Source organism: Siphateles boraxobius, unplaced genomic scaffold (genome assembly GCF_051911475.1).
Source record: "Siphateles boraxobius isolate OS27281-9 unplaced genomic scaffold, OSU_SipBor_1 46, whole genome shotgun sequence".
Classification (NCBI taxonomy): domain Eukaryota; kingdom Metazoa; phylum Chordata; class Actinopteri; order Cypriniformes; family Leuciscidae; genus Siphateles; species Siphateles boraxobius.
The window spans coordinates 14504784-14527920 of NW_027509097.1; the positions used below are offsets into that span (position 1 = coordinate 14504784).

The window sequence follows — 23137 nt, forward strand, 5'->3', positions numbered from 1 at the left end:
TGTATTCCCTCAAGGAACACGTGGTGCCAATAGCTGGGAATTGCCTAAAGAGTGGATTGTCCAGACCAATCCAGAAGGAGTGCTTGAGGGCTCCCTCCTTCCAGGACACCTGGTGGGCGAGGTGGAGGAATTCCTCGATGTAGGTCTCGATCGGACGGTGACTCTGGGTGAGGTTGAGGAGTAGGTCGGTGGGATCCATCGTACGTTTAGGGTCCGTCCTTCTGTTAGGTAACGTGGTTTACCAGGAATCACGAGGAAGACGATGAGAAACAGGAATTTATTTAAACTAAACTCAAGAGTCACAACACACGTCATACTATAAACGGGGTGGCCCAGGTAAACTGCTACTGTAATGGCTATTTCGGGGGCGTCTGGCCTTGGTGGACTCTGACGTGTATGGTGTAATGCTAGCTCATTGGCGCACACGTTGGAGGCGCCAGCACCAGTGTAGTTGCCGCAGCACAGCCAATTTGCCACTCGCAAAGCAGACAGCCGCGCCTCTGCTCCTGTGGGCGTGTTTTTCCACATTCAGATATTAATTTTCACCTTCAAAATTCTGTATATATAATATAATATATATTCGAATTTAGAATATTCGTTGACAGCCCTACTTGTCAATGAAGTGGAAGCTAACAATGGAGCGCGCTCTGCTGGACAAACTACGTAGTTACACAATTTACAAGAATTTTATCCACGTTATATGTTCTGTAAAAAAAAAAGTTCATAAATGTGAAATATCTGTGTCATATACGCCGATACCGATATATCTGCGACAGGCTCATATCGGCCGATGATATTGGCAGAGCGATATATCGGTCGGGCTCACCGCACACCCCTATGTTGCAGTATACTCTTTTTACGGTTTGGAGCCACTTATTATAGCCAGGTCTGAAGTAAAACTACTGGCTGCAGTCTCCAGCAGCGGGCTCAGGATTGATCTTGGCAGCTTACAGTACTGCACCTGCAGAAAATGTGTGATATTCTGTGAGAAAAGGAACGAGGGTTGAGAACTGAGGTGAGATTTCATTTCATAATGAAGACTGGTAGAGAAGGAGATCACATCTTCAGATTACATACACTGACTGAGGATTCATGTGGCCTGCATAAAGGGAACAGGAAAATCAACATCACAACTGCTCTTTTTGTTGTTTCTGCTTCTGCTGTTTTTGCCTTGAGTTTACTATCATTTGTCTACTTGTCCAGATCACGGTCTCCCTGGAACACCTGTTGTTTTTTTCCCCCTATGGTTTCGTCTTTGGTTTGACCAAGCAAACATATGGATATTTTATTTAAACTTATTGTATTCGAATATTTGGGCTCATAAAAAATTAGTATTCATTTATTTAACGAGAAATTATTTAATCGTTTAACGAGAAAGATGCTATTTTTTAATCATTATGTTTTTGTCACCATTTCTGAAGAAGGTTATGATTAGGCAATATACACAACAAGCTTACATGATATATTTTGTGTTCTTTTAGCCAAACTGATATTTTGATCACACTGTACCTGATAACTGATAACACTGTATTATAATATTTCACAAGTTCGCTTACCCATATATTAAACTACTTAGGTTAAACGTATTTGGCTTGCTGTCCACAGTTGAGAGGCTTCAGAAAGCAGCTTCAGATATACCCCAGGGGACTTCTTGTGTTTTGAATATAAGTTTGGATTGGTCATTTGTTGATTTCTATTTATTTATTTATTTTTTGTGTCACTGAGAGTTGAAAGCTGTTTAAGTTTGGGTAAAACGCTGCGCTCGTCACTGGCACTTTTTACCCAGCCATCCAATCACAGTGGAGGAGGGGCGGGACAAATACCTCACCGACCAACCATCCTACTTGAACAACAATGGAGACGAGTATTGCTAGTATTATTGCATTGTGTATTCTGTAATTGTTGATAAAATCAGATATTTGTAACACATTACTGTCATGGATATTCCATATCATAGCAACCAAAGGGTCTTCTGCAAAGCGTTCTCAATCACCCCCAGCTGGGCGTTTTCAGAAAAGCATCTGACTTTATTTTTTATCTGGCTAAAATGCTTTGGTGGACACACTTTAATAGAATATTTTTTGTTAGGCATATGGCCACTAACAAAAAGTGCAACTGAATAGGTATGTCTTCTCTTTTTATGTGAAATGTTAAATACCAGTTTAATGAAACGTAAGGGTTGTGTGGCGTCGTTCTATGGAGGCATGTTCTAGGCGTATTTAGGGTAGTGTTGCGGGACTACTGGCCCGATAGTGGAAACGCAACTTGATTTTGGGCTTGGTGCTTGAGGTTCAAGGCTATTGACCCCACCCGGCACATTGTTACTGTAGCCCTTGCTCATAGGTACTGGCCCGTCTGTCGAAAAGCGGCTAATGTTTGCACAACATGTCGATTCATTTGTCATTTAATTTAGTCTGTCTGCCTTTTCTGGTCTTTCTGTCTTTCATTTCTGACTAATCCTCTGTCTGTCTTTTTTCAAAAATAAAAATTGTTTTTTGTGCATCTTGTGCTGGCTCTTGGTATGAATTCTGTAGAAAGGTGTAGCCTACTGGGATGTTGCAGGGTGTAATAATGATGCTGTAGGTTATAAACTCACTTTGCAACATTCAGCAAGTTTCATCTCTGGAAAGAGTTAAGCCTCATTAACTTCAACAGATAGCTACTGTAGGGAACACGTTTTTCTGGATCAGGATCTCGTTAAGGAGAGTTCCCTGCCCACTGTTTTGTGGAACAAAGTGTGCTGTCATCACCAGCACCACTCTTGTGTGGAGTTAATGTAATGCAGTCTTCATTTTCTAACTTTAGTCATCTTCAACTGGACTGGCTAGTTCAGGTGTGTATTTTGCATCCAAATAACCATATATGTTAGCAACTATCTGTGCTATACTACAACAATATGCTACATTACCATTCAAAATATTTTTAAAGCATTTTTGTTGAAATATCTTATGTTTACCGAAACTGCTCATTTCATTACTATTTTTAATATCAAGTCAATATTGAATATTAAGCACACCCCGCAGTAGACTGCATTTTACGACAGTCATGTTGCATTGATGTTAAGTTTGGGCTTTTAAGAAGGGGGTAAAGTTTTTAATGCATCATTGCTGAATAAAAGAATGAATAAAAGTGTTTCAAAAATCTTACTGATGCAAAACCCTGTGTATATAAAACAATATTAAGCCTCTGTTGTTCATGATAAAGTCTATATTTAATATTTTGTGCTTGATTCAATATTTATTATGCAATCATTCTAAATTATCTTTAGGAAAGATTGTTCTTGAGTAAATAGAGAGTTGTGAGTATTTAGAGATTGAGTTAAAGAAGCCTGAACACTTTCGTGGCATGGATTTGGACAAGGCCAATGGTTGTGTTATAGTAGTCTGTGATTTATGGGAAGGAGAGGAGGGAGATGGCATGGCGTGGAGACCCCTTGCTGAATGACCCTGAACCAGTGAAACTTGAAGCAGCTGTGTAGAGAGCAGCCAAGTAGTTCTGTGTCCTGACCCACCCGTAAGACACCACCGTCATAAACATTTTTATTCAAGCTGTTTTCACAATTGATTCTGTTGCTTGGCTTGAACCGAGTATAATTCCACGCTTCTCTCTTCCCTAACAGGTTTCTTTTCACATTTTACTTTTAGGTTTGATGGCGTTACGTTTGCGTCATCTCCGTGCGTTTAACTGTGAGTACTAGCGCCATCTGTTTACTACCTGGGCCTAAAACTAACTTTTTGCTACACCTGCCATAATGAATTAATCATAAATAAATAAATAATTAATCATGTCATAAATGAATGTATAGGCCATAAATGTTTTTTACTGTCCATAATTTTGTTGTTGTTGCAAAAACAGGCAGTAATGACAACAACATTTTGAAAACTCACAAGACTGGGAAAATGTTAATTTTTTCCCCCTAAATTTGGCCATTTTTTTTCAAGTGGTGCACTTGTGCAATATCTACACATTCTCACAGTTACACTCAAATTATGCAACCATTATATTACAATATTGTATGCTTTGGCAATGTAGTTTTTTACTGTGCCAATAAATAATTTTGAACCTTAATCTTAAAGTGGCTGAATCCAAAAATATTATGCTTGTTTATGTATTCTAGTTAGCTGTGCATGTTGCAAAGATTGTCCAGTTTTGTTTATGAAGTGCCCATCTTGGTACTAAGTACAGTCTAAATACTAAACAAGAATATTATTTTATTTGATTGATGTCTGTCCACATGATCTTCTGGCGGGTTACAGTCTTAATTTATATCTTAGTGTGTTTCTAAACAAACTGTGCATTAGGTAGCCTATGTGTTTCTAATTGTGCAGTAGGTATGGCCGTGTCCAACTGGCTGAGATATGTGGTGTAACGTCACCTGCAGATTGGCCATCCTTGACCCAGTTTAATCTCAAACCTGTGTTTAATAACATAAGTGGAGCCGTGGACTATATCATGAATGTTGTTGATGCAAGGCTCGTCTTTAATAACAGCCCGGAGCTTTAGGTCATTGCCTTCTTGTGACCATTAGACCATGAACGATTTCAGAAGTTGACATCAGAAGACACCGTAAGCCAAAATTGTGGCTGCAGTATCACATCAGATGAAATCAGGCTGCAAAAAAACAGAATGTTAAAAGCAGAATATAGTCATCCTATAATGACCTGATAGTATAGAAGGTAAGAGCCATCCATTTATCGCTGTCATAATTTCCTTACACGTTTCTAGAGCAAACATCTGCAGCTTGGTATGTCTGCTTGAATGCCAGAGCCTTGCTCATCTGACTTAAACTGGTTGTAAAAGCAAAGGGGAAAAATAGGTCATAGCAATACTTTATCTGAAAATGAAAAAGGTGTCAAATGTTAGCTGCCTCGCTCTCTGGCTGCTGTACCGAGTAGAGATGGGAGAGCTGTTTTACTTGGCATGCAGACTGGGCCCCATTTTGGCTTTCACCCCAGCAGATCAATCTCCAAAGTTTTTTTTCTCTGTGTGTGTGTGAAAGCTTTTTTATTTTGTCTTGAGGCTGTTCAATCAATCAGAAATAAACTGAATATAAATTTGACAAAAAGGTGAACATTTCTAAGAGAAAAGGCGTTGTGTTGTGATTAGAAGGTCTGGTTGATACATCTTACTTAGTCTTAGTTCCTCCATTGGGTAACGAGCGACCACCAGCGTTAGCACGACGACTTCAGCTTCATCCCATGATATTCCCACAGTGTCAAGGTCTTTGATGAACGTGTGGCGCCAAGTCTTTTTCGGATGGCCAGACTTCCATTTTGGCATTCTATTCTGGTCTTGTCCAGGTGTCCACATCATTGCTGCTTTTGGAATTCAGGTTTGTGGGAGACGGAGCAGATACCCAGCAAATTGGAACCACTAAGCCCTCGACTCGAGGTGCGGCGGTATACTTCTTCGTTGGTTATGCGACCTCTGTACGATATTCGGAGAATTTGCAGCCGGCAGCGTTGGTGGAAAACGTTCAGTCATCGATCAACGTTTGCCGTCAGTTTCCACGTTTTAGAGGCGTATGTCGCTGTTGGGATGACGATGACATTTAAAAGGCAAATTTTGCCTCGTAGACTGATGGTATTTGACCGCCAGATGGACGAAAGGCGCTGGTAGACCGGGATAGCCTTCCTGATCCAGCGAGTGACCCTGTGTTCAGCATCTCCGTCACTCGTAATCGTACTGCCCAAATAAGTAAATTGTTCAACTTTGTCTATGCTTTGTTGGCTGATTTTGGAACATTTGATCGAGAGTAGCCAATGTGCATGATCTTCATCTTAGGTGCACTAATTCTTAAGGGCGTGTTATTCTTTCCACGTGTGCTAGGGTCCGTGTGACGTAAAAATTGTAATCAGGGTGTACGCGGAAGCATGTGTGGAACTGTACACGCCGATCTTATGTGCATGTGTGGAACTGTACACGCGATCTTCTGCGCAAGTGTGGAACTGTACACGCCGATCTTATGCGCATGTGCGGAACTGTACACGCCGATCTTATGTGCATGTGCGGAACTGTACACGCTGATCTTATGCGCATGTGCGGAACTGTACACGCCGATCTTATGCACATGTGCGGAACTGTACACGGCGATCTTATGTGCATGTGCTGCACTGTACACGCCGATCTTATGCGCATGTGTGGAACTGTACACTCTGATCTTCATGTGGAACACGTCCGCCGAGCGGATTCCAGCATACACTTTTAGTAGTATAAATACAAGTAGTCCTTGTCCGTGCTGTCCCCAGCTGTCTGTGCACACTTCTGAATTGTTAACAGTTACATTTTAATTAGTAATGGACTGACACGAATTCATCACTCAGTGTTCACTGTTACTACTAAGTTACTACTTTTCAAAGCTGAATATCAAGAAGATTTGTTCAAAATCTTCCAAAGCAGACAGTAATATGATAAGTCTTTTTCCTTTTCTGTCCTAACTATGCACTGTTCAGTTGCTTTTTATTAAATGGTTTTGCATTGTTTTTTTCTCTGTGTGACTTATTTTTGTGTTGGAACCCACCAGTTATAGTTAGCCATGGCATTTTACATGTGGTGCTCCAGTCCAGCAGACACATTTTCCACTACAGTCATAAAGTGGCTGGCAGTTTATGTGCTCAATTGTCAATAATACATTACGGGATGTCCACCTGTGTCAGTTTCCAAATAGAGCACATATTTATGCACATTTGTGTGCAGCTAGTAATTCTGCATATTATTGACAGTCTGTGTAAATCTGTCAGAGGGAAAGAGAGCTTCTTTTTATCATCGGATGGTTTTAAAGCCGTTTTCACTGCTATTACAATTATTTTATTTCAGCTTTTATTTGACATCAAAATGTATTGAGAGTCTGTCTGTAGTCTCATCTCTTGCTTTTTCATTTGAATTTTAAATTAACATTTCAAAAAGTGCAGGAATTTCAGCAAGTGTTGCTTTAAAGTTGACATGAAACTGAAGTTGCGATATATCGCAGTGAAACGGCTTATCGAACAAGAAAAAATGTAGGGCAGGACTTGATTTTGTCAATAACCAGTTAGCACGTCAACAGAGTCATCTGAGAAGAGATGTTGCTGCAAGAGGGAGGGAATTTATTTTAATTAAAGATTAAAAAGGGACATGAATTTAAACAAAAATTATGTGCACTGATAAATCACTAAAAAATACTGCAATATTCCCCCCAGAAAATTTATTTCATTATCAATCAATCAATCAATCAATCAATAGATCAATCAATCAAAGTTTCTATCTTTCTTTTTTTCGTGTCCGACCTCGTTACACTTTACATGCAGTTACTATTGTAATTATCATACATTGTGCAAGTGACTGCTAAAAATGTATTTGTCATTGAATCATTCATTCGAGATTCGTTCAAAAATGCTGATTCTTTCAGTAGTAAAACAAGTGAAGTCTTTCAAGAGTGTGTCATCGAATCATTTAAACAAACAATTAAAAAAAAAAATTCATTCTAATTAATTAAAGGTTTTAGACTGCAGCAATTATTTTTTTGTCAGAACTTCTAGTAATTTACATGTTATTTTATTAGGACTTGTTTGTTCAGAATCGTGGGAAAATCATGATCTCCATTTGAAATTTGAAATCGTGATTTACAATTTATCCAGAATCGTGCAGTTAACCATAACCCTATAGTAAATAGATTTTGTTATTTATTATTGTTCATTAATTAAATGTATAATTACACTGTACCATGAACACCTTAAAATAAAGTGTAACCAAATGTTTTTAGATATTCTGTAGATGTTTAAAGGGTAACTAAACACTAAAACAACTTTTTTTAGTTAATGATCTGTAAGAATGGAGCTTCATAAATGCTGTTCATTGATTCCAGTAAATTTTTTGACATTTGGGTTTGAAGTGTTTTAATTCTGCAATATATGGTGTAAAAACGTCTGCGTGGTGCCCTCTTCAGGTTGAACGGTGGCTACTGCTGTTGAATTTTCCTATTGGATGTTTGCGGTGGTTCGTGACGTTGCAGTTGCAGGTGACGTAGGCAGGTTCCCTACAGAGAGATGCGTCTCAAGTGCACGCCCCCCCCTCTGCTGGGCTCTGCCCACTTTTCCAGCATTTTTCAAATATTGCCAGTGGGTGGAGTCAGGCTCTGACCAGGGGTTTAGTTACCCTTTAATATTCAATTATGCGAAGCAGGATTATTTTTTAATTAAGATTTCAGAGTAAGTGGGGCTAACCAGTGTGTTGCCGATGCCGAAATACTGTAGAAAGAAACCTCACATTTACATGGAATGGCTTTATCACATCACTGCTGTTACGAATGTGGTGTTAAGGTTTTCATTCACAGGTCTCCAAATGTCTGTTCTGTCACTGCAACCGCATTAAAAAAGAGTTAAGCACTCTGAAAGAGTTTTTCACTCTTTTGCTCTCTTTTGTTCTGGTAGAGGGAACGTAGAAGTTTTGGCATATTACTGGTTCTTTGCTCTCAATAAAGGCAAAAATCTCTTCAGTAAACCTGATTTTTCCATAGACAGGGGTATTCTGGTATTCCATAGCAGGGTATTCTGCTTTCACTGGCTATTCCTTACTCTTAAGACCACACAGTATCACACAGGGAAGAGGCTGTATGTGAACCCTCTCCTGTTGCCTCTTCGTATAATGCAGCATGGGCTATAAGCCGTACCTCTGGAGGCGGCTGTGTGAATCAGGGCTCAGGTTAGAGAAATGGCTCGGATGGCTTTATTTCCACAGTTAAGCCTGTTTTTTTTTGGCCAATATCTGTTGCATTTTATTTAACCCTCGCTGGACACAGTGAAGAAGGCTTAGTTGGGATTAACATGGGAATCGGATGAATGTCCATATACCAGTGGCCGGGGCAATGTGGGCAGGCGAGTAAGACACCGTTTCAGTGGAAGTGTGACGTGCTACACAGTTTGAATTGTTTAGTGCTTTCACTGTTTTCTGTAACGCTGTATCATAATTCTGAATCACATCAGAAATTATTTTCTTTTTTGTTCATGTGAGTCAATATTGTTAACTAAAACTATATATATATATATATATATATATAAATAATATATATATATATATATATATATATAAATAAACTTAGTTGCAATTTGCAACTATATATTTAAGTACTAAAATGACTAAAACTGAAGAAAAAAAAGCTAAAAGGAAATTGAACCACCTTCCCAAACTAATATAAACTACAACAAACAAAATAAAATGATTAAAGACATAAAATCATTATAAAAGCTCATTCGTAATATTAATAAATACTGTACTGATAATACAAAAATTACTCTGATGTGAGTTTGTTTACAAAAAAATCTTTCTCTAGTTGATCTTGAGTTGTGACCAGTGTAGTCCGATTATTGCACAAATGACTCTTATGAACCGGTTCTTTTTAATTAATCAAAAGTGTGCTGGGAGACCTATAGCCTAATTCCTGAAACTTATGAATCAGTTATTTTAAGGAATACTTCAAATAGTCGAGATATAAGTTTGTCCTGATTTGTTCATGATTTGTGGCAAAACTGATCTACTACCTAGGGAGGACTCTGAGGGTGAAGCAGAAGACTTGTTATGCAGTAGCAGTTTCAAGAATAAGTAGTTGTTTTGCCTGCTGGTCCTAATTATGGAAATATATGCATCTTTTAGGATCTCCTCAACTCCTTGATTTCCTTCAGAGTCGACTGAACCCCTTTGGCAAATCAGATTTTGGATTGTACAATTGCTGCTGTCTTCAATACAACTCTCATCCATACAGCTTATGTGGTTTCAACACAGAAGGAACTTCATTATTCATATGCTAAGGTTATTGGATAGGGTGTAGGAGAACTTGTGCCAGACGTCAATTGACTAATGTGTTAGAGCCTTTTGCTTTTTTAATGGAAACTTCACTGTAGCGCTTTGCGGTAAAAAAAAAAAAAACACATAGATGGGGTTCCAATAAAGGTGTCTTGTGTCAGTGTGGGGGGATCCAGGACGCATTCGAGTGACCTACATAGTTTAACTTGATACACAGCCGTCCCTTCTCAACTGACAGTAATTGAGAGCTCCCCCCCTCGCCTTGCCACATACAGTAGGTAACTAAGAAATAAATGCAAAGATGCGCTTAGTCCCCCCCCGTGCACCCATCGTTCTTTCAGACCGTCTGCTATAGGACCATTGAGATGCAAATGACCTTCCTTAACAAGCTGCAGATCTTTACCGTCATTCTCTATACACCTTTATCGATTCATTGTACATTGACACCACGTCACAGTATGTGCTCTCAGAGATATACAGTAACACTTGATATTCAGCGACAAGATCAAAAAGTGAAAGTTCACAAGATATCGTTTCAGCTCGGGTCTTCTGTTTCAGCGTCGCTCTTTGTCGTACGGGTGGTCTTGCTTAATGTTATTCGTCTCTCATCCGTGCATGTGGCGTCTGTCATCCAGCCTCTGTCTTAATCGGTCGCCAGGAATGACCTTTTCTGCCTTGCCAGACGAGAACATCAGCAGGTTTAAATGCCATAGGATTTGGTCTTCTGAAATTGTAACCTTTCTTAATGGGAACTGATGAAATCTGCTGGAAATGTACAAGGGACAATGTCTATTTATATATTTTACAGGGAAACGCATGTCAAAATTGCACTGGCTCACAGGAAGTAGGGGTGGGGGAAAAAATTTGATTCTTAGATGCATCGCGATGCGGACGTGGACGATTCTGAATCGATTCACAAATGTCAAAAATCGATTTTCAAAAACACAATGAATATGAGAAGACATATGACACGTTTCCACCAAGAGGAGGAAAAACACTCGGTTCGTTGTTATATTATTAATTTACTACAAGTATGCTGCTAGTTAAGGCACACATTTATTTTCCTGTTGGTTCTTTGCAATGTTAATAAAATATATTGTACGTTAATTCTTTATGGGTCATTACTTTGTACTTTTAAAGCAAAGTATTTATAGTAACACACACACAAAAAAAAGATTCAGATAATCGATAATCGCTTTAGCATCGAATCGCAGCCCTCTGAATCGTAATCGAATCGAATCGTGAGGTGCCTAGAGATTCTCAACCCTAACAGGAAGATGCATTAATAAAAAATAATATAATAATAAAAATGTATTTTAATATTAGGCTTTAGGGCTGCAACAAACGATTATTTTGATAATCGATTATTCTACCGATTATTAGAACGATTAATCGACTAATCGTCTTTTTTTTTTTTGACGACTAACCAGTAAGTTTGGAATGATTATTCAGCCTTTTCAATTAGATAAAACATTGAGTTATACATATTCTAACTATAATATACAAAAAAGAAAAATCTTTTGAAATGGTTTAGACAACTAAACAGGTCATTCTCTTAATATTTCAGATTTCTGTCCAACTCAAATCACACACAAATGCTCTCCCTTATTGTTTAAATATTATGTTCTCTTTCAACAGAAAAACAAACAAACTCAGAGATATACAGTAAGTATTGGCCAGTTCACTTCTCCTAAAATGTTCAACCAAGGATTTTGCAGCTCCCAAAGCCTTGCTGATGCTGGTCTCTTTAAGGAAATTAAAGAAACACAACAAGCTGAAGTGTGTGTCCAGTACAGCGGACGGAGACCCAATTATGTTTCTCTGCCAGCAATTTCAGTGCAGCCACAACATTGTCCATTGTCATGAACAACTGCTTTAATGTTGTCTACAAAAATGTTGAATTTTGTGACAACCTCTTCAAGCCATGTGCCTATGTTGACACCAGTATGTCGTTCATCAAGAGGCATGGTTGCAAGAGTGAGACTCTTCATTTTCCAGTCTTCAGTTATAAAGTGGCATGTGACACCTAGGTATGCTTCTGTTGCGAGGCTAGTCCAGATGCTAGAGGTCAGTGCAATGAAGCTTCTTCCTTCCTGAATAGTTTCCTTAACCTTTAAAAAAACATCAGATTATTTTAGTTAAACATTTTATTTTTAACTCTCTTAGTGGTTAAACTGTTGTTTAGTCATCATCTTTACTGGATGTTTAGTTTGAAATCTAGAAGCACTTCACACTAAGGTAACGGTTTCATCTGTAAACGTTAATGTATTAACTAACTAATATAAGCAGTACATTTGAATTTATTCATTTTTGTTAACGTAAATGAAAATACAGCTGTTCATTTTTGTTCATGTTAGTTCAGTGTATTTATGTTAATAAATATATTAGTAAACATTAAAGTTAACATTAACAAAGATTAAATGCCTAAATGCTGTAGAGGGAAGTACAGTTCATTATTAGTTCATGTTCACTAATGTAGTTAACCAACATTAACTATTGAACCTTATTGTAAAGTGTTATCATAGATTGTTCCTGAAACATGTATTTGCAATTTTGCATTAGGTGTATATTTACTTTTTGACAGGTTTTTTCATATTTTTGCTCCATTAATCTTGTTAAGTAGGTTCTTGATGGAAGGATGTATCCAGGATTGAATGTAGAAACCATTTCACGAAAGCCTTCTCCATCCACCAGGCAAAGAGGTCTCATGTCTTTAACAATCATGTTTAGAATTGACTCTGTAAGAGCAGCGGCTTGCTAAAGAGTACAATAATTCCTCCTCAGAAAAAAGTCATCAATAGGCCCACTGCTTTTCTTAGAACTAGAACAGAAAAAGGGACATTTAGTTCAGGACCCAATTCACAAAGAATAGTAAAAAATGAATCTGCAAACAATTATTACAAGTATAAAATTACAATATTTTTTTACATGACATTTGAGCTGATAGAGACTTTTCATTCACCATTTAATTAACAGTATGAAAAAGTAACTGACATGATATGCTTATATCTCCTTTTCTAAGTATTCATGAATATGGAACAAAATACAGGCAAGTGATCAGACTATAATACCAAATAGTGTTACAATAATAAAAACAGCCCTGACTCCTAAGCTCGGTCAAGCTTTATTCTATGCAAATCTTACAAATATTATTATTGTTAATATTATTACTAGTAGTATTGCATTCTCTAATAAAGAGATGTACAACTTAGTTAGTTAGTTAGCTCCAGCTGGAGAACACTCACCTCTCACCGGCTCCTCTTGTGCCGGGATGTTTCCTCTTTAATTTCTCCGACATGTATGTTCTGCTCCCGTGAAAAGCAAGTTCCGCATTGCATGTATTGCACACAACAACATTTGGTTTGAAGTTTTGTGAAACTTTCCCACACCTTGCTAGTTCGGATTCGTTTGCACTCCATCATAATCCGCGCTGTGTTTTCTTCTACCGCAATAGTATTTGTAAGGGCTGCATTACACTCTAGCGCTACAGCGACGTAGCGGTCAAATCGCAGTATTGCAGGCCCTTACATTAGGTCACGTGAGATCAAACGACTAGGCTACTCGACAACAAAGATATTTGTTGACAATTTTTTATTAAATTGTTTTTTATTTTACTGTCGACTAATCGTTTCAGCCCTATTAGGCTTTTAAACCCACATTTCAATTTATTTTGAAGTATAGGTGATAACATTAGGGGCGTTCACACCAGGTAGTTCTAGGAACTTAGTTCTATGAACTAGCCACCAAGGTGTTTCCCCGAGAACTGGTGGAATCCGGTGGAATAGCACCTATTTTATTGTAGAGAGACTGCTGGAGCAGCGTTGGCCCGTTACTGCCACGCTTTCTGATCCTGAAGTGACACCAAGGGGCAAAATGGCCCAAGTTCCCCTTGGGCCATTTTCCTAGTTGCATTTGCACAGCCAGCAGGAACTCTGAAGTGACGTTAGCCGCACTTGTTGTTACTTTTATTTTGACGGCGTAGCGGACATTTATTTAGATAGCGCTGAGTACAGCACACACAGCGCTTCCATTCTCTATCTTCATTAGTTTACGACCTGTTTACCAGTCCTATCTAATGCGTTATTAGATAGAAATGTTATACAAAGAAAGTAGACCGTGCATGAAAAAGTATTATACCACGGGCTGTTTAAATACTCGACTCTGATTGGCTGGAAGGTGTGCAGTAAAACCGTTTAATGCCCAGGTAGTTCCAGTCAGTTTGATTACAGTTCGAAATTAATCCGCTACTATAATCATTGGTTACCATAGTAACACAGTTACACTTGCAAACAGAGTGAGAGTCACATGAAAACATTTATTTAGGTAGGTTAAATGGATGATTTTGCATATCGTTTTATTTGTATGGTGAATATGGCAATTTTGAGAAATGGGCCCAGGCACAAGACGAAATAGAAGGCGTGGAGAAGACGTTGAATGACAAAAAAGCGGCACAAAGAATTAACACCGACAGAGCTAGATAAGATTGAAGACGACAAAGATGAGGTCAATACAAAAAAGACAACTAAATGGGCAGTTAACACTTTCAGTGACTTTTTGCGCCAAAGACAGAAAAATTGTGATTTCGAGACCTACTCTGCTTCTCTTTTAAATGAGACATTGCGGGACTTTTATGCCTCTGTTAAGTCTACCGCTGGACGCGAATACAGTGTTGCAAGTTTGATGTGTCTCAGAGCAGGTATAAACCGGCACATTACAAAATACAACATTATAAGTGATAAAGACTTCAAGTCAAGCAATGCCATCTTTAAATCAGTTTTAAAGCGCTACAGGAAAAATGGAAAAGACACCAGCGTTCATCATCCGCGTATTACTGAGTCTGACTTGGAGAAAATTAGAAATGCACCTGCACTCTTCCCTTTCACACCCACAGGACTTGTAAGAAAAGTTTGGTTTGACATACAGCTGTGTTTTCCACGGAGGGGAAGAGAAGGAAACCGTAACCTATCAAAAGAGTCTTTCGTTCTCCGGCAAGACGAGAATGGGAAAGAGTACCTAACCCTGGCGCATAACCCAGAGACAAAAAACCACAAGGATCCCACTGCATCGGATAGGGAAAATTTACGAGGATTTATGTTTGCGAGCCCCGGCGACCCACTTTGTCCCGTGGACAGCTTTAAAAAATATCTGTCAAAGTGTCCAGAAAATGCTGGAGCGTTCTATTTGCATCCGAGACGCATCCCTCTCTGCAAACTCGAGAGCACCGAAATGTGGTTCACCAGGGAGCCGATGGGGCTCAACTACCTTGGCAATATGCTAAAAAGTATTTGTGAAGAGGTTGGTAATAGATATTTTGTTTTTGCCCGTAAATGTAAGCTGTTTATATTATTTTCCAAATCTAAATTGTATACTTTAAATTCTTGTTGTTCAGGTGGAAGGTATCTCACAAATGTACACAAACCATAGTTTGCATAGCACTGCCGTTGGACGACTCTCTGATGCAGGACTAGAAAGTCGCCAGATCATGTCAGTGACAGGCCACTGATGCAAGGCCAGTTTGTGGTCATATTGAGCCCCATCTTTGTCAGAGAGGAGGGCATGGAATGACATACTGACATCTAGAACCTCAACAAGCAAAGCCAAACATAATTTCACCTCCAACCCCAAAACTGAAATAACCCTACCCTTTTCCATGTCTAATTTAAGATAAATGGAAATGTGGAGTTTAACATCAATTAGTATAATGATGAGTAAAACAATCCCCTATCGAAATTTCCAACTGTTTGATTTTTTTGTTTACATTTAATTTAATGCATTTCAATAAATGTAATGTGTCTTTTTATAGTAATTGTGGTTAGAGACACCGGTTTTATTTCACACTCTACATAATTCGTTTAAATTAATGACATGATTAGTTCAAATAAAGAATGCCTTGTCACTGTCAGTGTTGCCTGTCATTCATAAATAATTTTAATAAATCCATTAAATAATCATTAAGTTAGCTATATGCTTAAGCAACGAGGGGACTCTTTCAGTTCTTTGTCTCTCTCTTTTAATAATGAATTTAAATAAATGTGATATTCATTCAAATAAAAGCAATCTGATGGCTCTACTTTATTTAAAGCGGACAGCGTGCTAGAACTAACGAGGCCTTAACTTAAGAAAATAACTGTCATTTTTACACGTCTGTTAAAGAATTAAACTGTAAACATCAGTTACAGCTTTAACTTATTTTTAACTTGGCAAATAACCGTGTAATAAGCGGGATAATCCACGGCTAGCCATGCATTAAAGGATTTTAATGCACGACGTAGAGGCTTCCGCTTCGCGTCGGGTGGTTCTTCGCCATGCATTAAAAATCCTTTAATGCATGGCTAGCCGTGGATTATCCCTTACTTAGCGTTTGCCATGTGGTTTATGTCCAATGTTGCTAGCGGAGCAGAAATACATAATGTTTCTATTGGTCCCCTCAAAGTTGTGTTGGATTTTCTCCTTAGCACAAAGGTTCTATCACTGTTTTCCATGTTCGTAGAGTTAGTTTGTGGAGTAAATATGTAGGCTATAATCTGTGTGTACACAGCTTTTTTTTTTTTTAAATTGGCAGGTGCTGGTATTCCGTGTGCATTCAGCCAATCAGTATACTCTTACGTCACTGGTAGTTCCTATTGTGCTGGTTTAGACCCTGCTCTGAAGTAGGAGCTATTTCAGTTCCCCCAAAAGGCGTTCCTAGAACTAAAATCGTTCTCAGTTCCTGCGGTGCGATCCCAAAAAACGAGTACTTCCACCTTTAGTTCCAGGAATGAAAAGGTTCCTCAGGTGCGAATTTATCTCCTATTTATTACTCCTGTTGTCCGACTTAGTGTATAACAGTAGTTGTTACTCCACTTAAAAAATAAAAAAAATAATTTAACCTTTAAAACCTAATCTAGAAAAATTGAAACGGAAACCGTGAAATTCGAGAAAAAATAAAACTGATTTCATTGGGCCTTTTTTTAACCACATTTCTGTGACTCAGAATATGTGTATTGGCCTAATTGTTTCCTTTTGCTTGATTTAAAAAAAAAGTGAATAGCGTGTGGCCTGTTTTCAGAACCACTGCTTTAAACAGCGGCTGGAAATGAAAAATAATCTGAATACACCGATAATGTATTTGTAGATTTTATGTGGTAAATCTGAGCTCATTTGTACCTGACTGGCTCAGTGTATGGACCATTAACTGCAAATGCAATAATTTAAACACAAGTCACACCTCTGTCGTTCTGATCTGAAAGTTTTACAGTGGTGTCAAAATGGTAATAAAACCTCTTAAGCATAGTGCAAATGCCTCCCCATCCATTTTTTTCATGTCCTTGTCAAAGAAGAAGGGGTATATTAATAGACATTTCAATGTCCATATTCATATCCACCTTTGCCGTCATCTAACTCTCACGAAAAGTTAAGATTCGGTCACATTAGCAAAATATGGTGAACTTTTGTGGGCAAACGTATATAAAAAAATTCAGCCTTTCATATCATATTGCAGTTGTAATATTGGCCATTCATAAGTGCAGACATGATTTGAACATGGCCCTGTCTGTGACAGAGTTCTTTATTTACTGCAGCTTTTTTGACTAGGCATGGCCTTAGGTGTAACCTCACTTAGCCAGATTATGTCCTTAATCTTTTTAGAGGTATAAGCTGATCACATGAAGCCTGTGATTGGTCAACTTTGACCCAATGACTTGCCTCACTGTCTTGTGAACATAGCCCACTGAGTGCTAATCTGCAGTACTATCTCTTTTCCCTGTTACGAGAACCAATTCTCCTATCGAATGTGTATGATTCATTCTCCCTCTTTAAATCAGAGTAGTTAAAATGTCAAGATGCGTCTTCATTCTGGTGTAGATGTCTGTCTAGGATTTTGATTCTCTTGAAGACCGAAACTTTCAGGCAAAGGTAAGAAACTTGAGAGAGCACTTCTTATAGGGGTCTATCATCTTATGATTCCATCAAATGGAGCTCAGATGGAGAATGATAGCATTGCTGTGATTCTGATATTATTGATGGGATGAAACAACACCTCAGAATGTTCTGCTTCAGTTTTCTGTGGGATTCTTTAAGTGAGTGTAAAAATGTTGGATTGATTTTACTTGAGTAATAAAGGTGTATTTTTTTTCTCTCTAGCCTGTGTCTTTCGAATTATGGTGTCCCACAAGATTATTCTTAAGGTTAGCAATTGCAATATTTCAGCAAAAAAAGAAATAAAGAAAGAAAGTCCATTGACAGTAGTGTAGTAGAGATGTATAAAGCACTGCGCGGCCAACTTGAATATGAAGGGAATTTGCGTGGGGAACTTTTCTGCCCTAACGCAAAACTTCCAAACGTGCAGATTCCTACTTAAATGATGGGATTTATGAAATTTTGCTGAGCTAACTCAAAGCCACGTAATCTTAAATTACTAATAAAATAAGCAAGCAGAGGCAGAATGGAATTTGTTGATTGAATTTTCCACTGAAGCAGTGCATTAATATTTCTTCAAGCCCTAAAGGGACAAATACACACATTAATTGTGTCCTAATTCAGTCATTCCTAACAGGGAATTGTAGAGAAATGTCTGCCAGTCGTTGAGTCTGTCACCTCTTTTCCGTTCTTTGAAAAAGTTCCAAAATATTGAGAAGCTTAGGTACTCCTTAACAAATTTGAGTTGTTTAGGGTCAGCTAAGGGACGCCACCTTATCGGTTGAATTGTTTTCAATTGTAGCTTGCACTTTTGAAAATTTTTTCAGCATATATAGCCGTGATATCAGTAGCATGTGTATTTTTAAATACAAATGTCCTTCATGAAATGAATGTCCACAAGTCTCCTTTCCTGCTGTTAATGTTCCTTAAGGTATCCAAATGGCCATGTCACTTCATTTCCCACAGAGGTTTAGTCTAGGTGGGGGCTTGATAGTGCACCAAATCATATTTCAGTTAGTACTCAACCAAGCGAGGAGTCGCTTTCACTTAGTACAGATTGTTCTCTGTCCAACATCAGACAGAAGCCCTGCAGCTGTCCTCAGAAACATCACAGCCTGAGCTCACACAAGCTCCCTCTGGCCATCTCTTCAGTCGGGGCTAGCTAAAGAAAGTGGGCTGTGCTCTCTCAGTGGATTGAGCATATGGATTCTCACATAACAAATTTGCTCAAATCCCCAGGAGGTTTTGTAAAGGATAAGTGTAATTTATGAATATAAACACCATGGGTGGATGATATTTCAAAAATTAGCAATGGTTTTGCTCTAATATAATGATATTCTAAGTTTGAGAGAGCTAAGACGCATTTAATTGTCAGTTTATTTAAAGGGGCTATGTGTAGGTTTTTCATTTGAGTTTTCATTTGTACATTTATGAGCCAACCATATTGTAATAGAAAGTTGTAATGCTATTGTGTGTGGAGGAGTCGGGTCCAAATTGGCGCGAAAATTCACAAAATGTGACGTCATGCGCGTTCTCGTCTACTTGGGCTTACATCCGTACGGCAGCGGCAATCGCTAGCAGTAGTGTTTCAAATGGACTCTGCGGATGGAACGAAGCGACCAGCCTTCAGCACAATCCAGACACCCACGGAAACTCCTCGTAAGTAAAAAAAAAAAAAAAAAAGAGCCTTATCTAGTGCGGCCAACGAGCGTGCGCACCGAGAACGAGAATGAGACTGGCTGCAGTTTCTCTAACTGCCACTGGTGTCAGTTACGGTTAGAAATTTTAGAACTTCCGCAATGCTCCTTTAACCAGTAAAAAGGAAATTCGGGTTTGTAGATTAGTCTCATTTCCGTTAATTGGTTCAAACTGTGTAAGTTTCAGTGTTTTGATTTAAAACTTAGAACATTTACAATAAATTGATTGTGTTATTACTCAGAAATGTTCAAAATGTGTTTTATTGAATGTTTTAGTAAAAAAGTAAAAAAATATATTAAGTTAAAATTGCTGTGGATTGCTATGCATTATATTGGTGCATATAAATAAAATTATTTAATATTATTTCTCCTTTTGCTTTAGTAAAAACTGGAAACCTACTTGATAATTTGACTAGTTATTAAATGTATTTCAACTGGATATTTGCCGTTTGGTAAAATAATAATAAACAATTATATCAAAGATATGTCAATATACTACCATGAAAAAGTTCAAGGTTGGTAAGATTTTTGGTAAGGAAGTCTCTTATGCTTAACAAGGTTGCATTTATTTGATCAAACATACAGTAATAATTGTAATATTGTGAAATATGTGAAAAAAGTGTTTTCTATGGTAATGTAATTTATTTCTGTGGCAAAGTTGAAAATTTCAGATGTCACATGATCCTTCAGAAATCATTCTAATATGCTGGTTTGATGTTCAAAAAACATTTATTATTATTATTATTATTATTATTATTATTATTATTATTATAAGTGTTAAAAACTATTTAATGCAAATTTTTTTTTTGTCTTTCCTGTTAATTTTGATCCCCTAAGCTTTGAAAATAGTAATGTATACTGAATGTTGGCAAAAAGGCTGAAAAATACTCAGATATAATTTCATTAGCTATATCGCCAGGCCCAGCCTTAATCTCCACAGACGTTTTTTTATTTCTTAAAACTAGCTTGTTTATCAGAACTTGGGAAGCTGAGCAGAAACGTGTGTTCTTTGAATCACTTAAGTCAGCAGTGGAGTTGCCAAAGTACACAATACTTTCATGGGTTGTGATCAACTGCTCTGTCTTGGAACAGTGGGCTCTTGGCTGCGTTTCTGTCCACTTTGAAGCACAAAGGAAGCATAATTCCACCATTCAGCATCACTTGGATTCTTGACACAATGTGAGGACTTAATTTTACATTATGGGCATGTAAGTGCTCTCTTTAAAATGGTTTCATATCAGCACGAAGGCCAAGCGTAGAACTTTCTGACATTTAAAATGTCCTCAATTAAATGTTGAAAGCTTCACATATGCGTAGCATTTATTGCCATTGTAATTTCATTTTTTTTTTTTTTTCAGATTTTAATGAGAGCTCCTTTCTGAGAGCCCATTTGCTAATTAGAGGGCTCATTAGTAGCCTTGTGAGGAGGCCTGGAGCAGGAACATGAGCACTGTGGGACAAGGGGGAGGTGGGCCAGGACAGGAAGGCGTCAGTCAGTTTAATTAGGAAATGATAGTTATATTCAAGATAATTTGATGTCACTATTTAATAGCAGTTAATGGAAATAAGAGAGAGTGCCTGTAGCTGTGAAAATTTAAATGTCTCTAATTATAATATATTTGTAGGCTGAGTTGAATCAGTGATTTATCCTGGCTGTATATCACCCTGTTCTGTGGTTTCTTGAAAAAATGCATTAGGTTGAGGAACTGCTATAATACCTGGAGTAGCAATGGGTTATTATTGGACAGCACACCAAGAATACATAATGCTCCATGGTTCATTCTCAACATTTATTTTTCATTGTGGTTTAATGTGTCAGCATAGGAATTAACACGGTTTGGTTTATTGAGAGAGGAACTGAGGTGTGATGAATCATGATGGTGTGGCTCTGTTTTCATATCTGTATTTTAGACCTTAGCAGACTTGCTGCTTAACCATACGGATTGTGCATTTAAAAAAAAAAATATATATATATATATATATATATAAAAAAGCGGTTTCATATATTTTTTGATGTACTGTGTGTACTAGAGCTGCAGATTAATCGTTAAAAGACTGTGATCTCGATTCAAACACCGACGCGATCTCATTCCTAAATGACTGATCCGCCTTTGTCTTTTTAAACCTTTGACCAAATCACACCAGAACATTTAAATCTGAGCCAGAGAGAGCAGTTGTCATGTATACTGTAGGTAGGAAACGGCTTCTCAAATAGTCTTTTCAACCACCCAGTATTGTTATTACCGTCTTGCAATAATTCAAATAATCACAGAAGTACTGGGATAAAAGTTTATAGTTGGGAAATTAACAGTGATGTCTCCGGTAGCGATCAAAATAGAGCAAATCACTTATTGAAAATAACATGGCGCTTCAGATAACGATTGTATTGATTACATTGTTACGCCACCTGTTGGTGACAAGTGACTGTTAAAAAATGTATTTGTCATTGAATCATTCATTCAAGATATTGGTTCAAAAACACTGATTCATCCAGTAATGAAACAAGTGACGAATTTATGAGTGAGTCATTGAAACATTCATTCAAACCAATTCATTCTAATTAATTAAACATTTTTAAATAGACTGCAGAACTATTTGGTTAGAACCTCTACTAATTTACATGTTATTTTATTTAGTTGTCTGTTCAGAATCGTGATCTCTATTTAAAAAAAAAAGTGATTCAAATTTATCCAGAATCGTGCAGCTCTACAATGTACGGAAGTTTTTGATGCTTTCAAGTTTGACAACTCTTTTTTTATTTTATTTTTAAAGATGATTATGACAGTTTAAGAAGTCCATGACTCTGTTTGTGAGGTAAGTTAGGGAGTGAATAATTAAAAGCAGTAACTGAACGAACTTTCCAAAACATTGGAGCTGTTCTATAAACAAGCTACTTTTGCCGAGTAGCGGTGCAGTGTGGGAAAAAAAATTGTACATTGCTGATTTTTGGTCATTTTACAATATATGTTTCATTATCGCTGTTCAGCACTGTTTTTGACTCCGTTTTACAAAATTAAGCTGGTTTTATTTTATCAGACAGTGACATTTGAGTGTGATTGCTTGGACAATGATTATGAAATTTTATGACTATGATGATTATCATTATTATTATTTGAAGTTGTCTGTTCAAAAGATCATTTAGTATCATTATTGTGTGTCTTGTGTGTTTAGAAGCAGTGCAAATATTCTAGATTGCAACCAACACCCTGTTGAGTGTGTCTGTAGTTTGATTCCGCTGTGTGTAAACATTCCTTCTTTGCCGTCTTGCTCTGGAAGGGTTGGACGTGGAGCAGAGCAGCTGCCGGGGTGATGATGTTGTCATGGCAGGAGCTCCTGTGGAGTCCTCCTGGCATTCTGTTCTGTTACCGCTGGGGATGTTTTTTTTTCCATGTGAAAAGGAAGTTGTTCATATATACTGTATTGTGACACCTCCGGGAGTATCCTGAGCCTTGCTTCAAGCTGCAAGGAAAGGCACAGAAAGACCAGTTATTGGTAAGAGAAAATGACTTTAATTGAAATTCTCTGTTAATCCTCTTATGTTCCATTATCGTATAATGATAATACCTAATGAGTAATACATTTCCTCCTCATTTGACCCATTGGGTCTATCAGTTGTCTAGATAATGATCTTAAATTTGCTTACTGTCACACACCAGTGATTATTGTTCTTCTATTTGTCATGAAAGGTATTTTGCCATTTGAATTGCTTGGGATATAGCTTCAATCTCAGATCATACACGTTATCACAGATTTGTGCCAACAAACCA

At 37.7% G+C, this 23137-nt stretch overlaps 1 protein-coding gene across 5 annotated transcripts in view; it reads left to right on the forward strand.

Moving 5' to 3' along the window:
• thrab (thyroid hormone receptor alpha b) overlaps positions 1–23137 on the forward strand; it is a 170053-nt gene that overhangs the window by 17877 nt on the left and 129039 nt on the right. Inside the window, exon 1 of one of the 5 annotated variants that reach the window (XM_077200987.1) lies at positions 22699–22862. The exons of the other annotated variants lie outside the window; for them this stretch is intronic. The gene's annotated coding sequence lies outside the window, so the exon portion shown is untranslated. Of the gene's footprint in view, positions 1–22698; positions 22863–23137 lie in introns of those variants that run through there. 5 annotated transcript variants of the gene reach the window in all.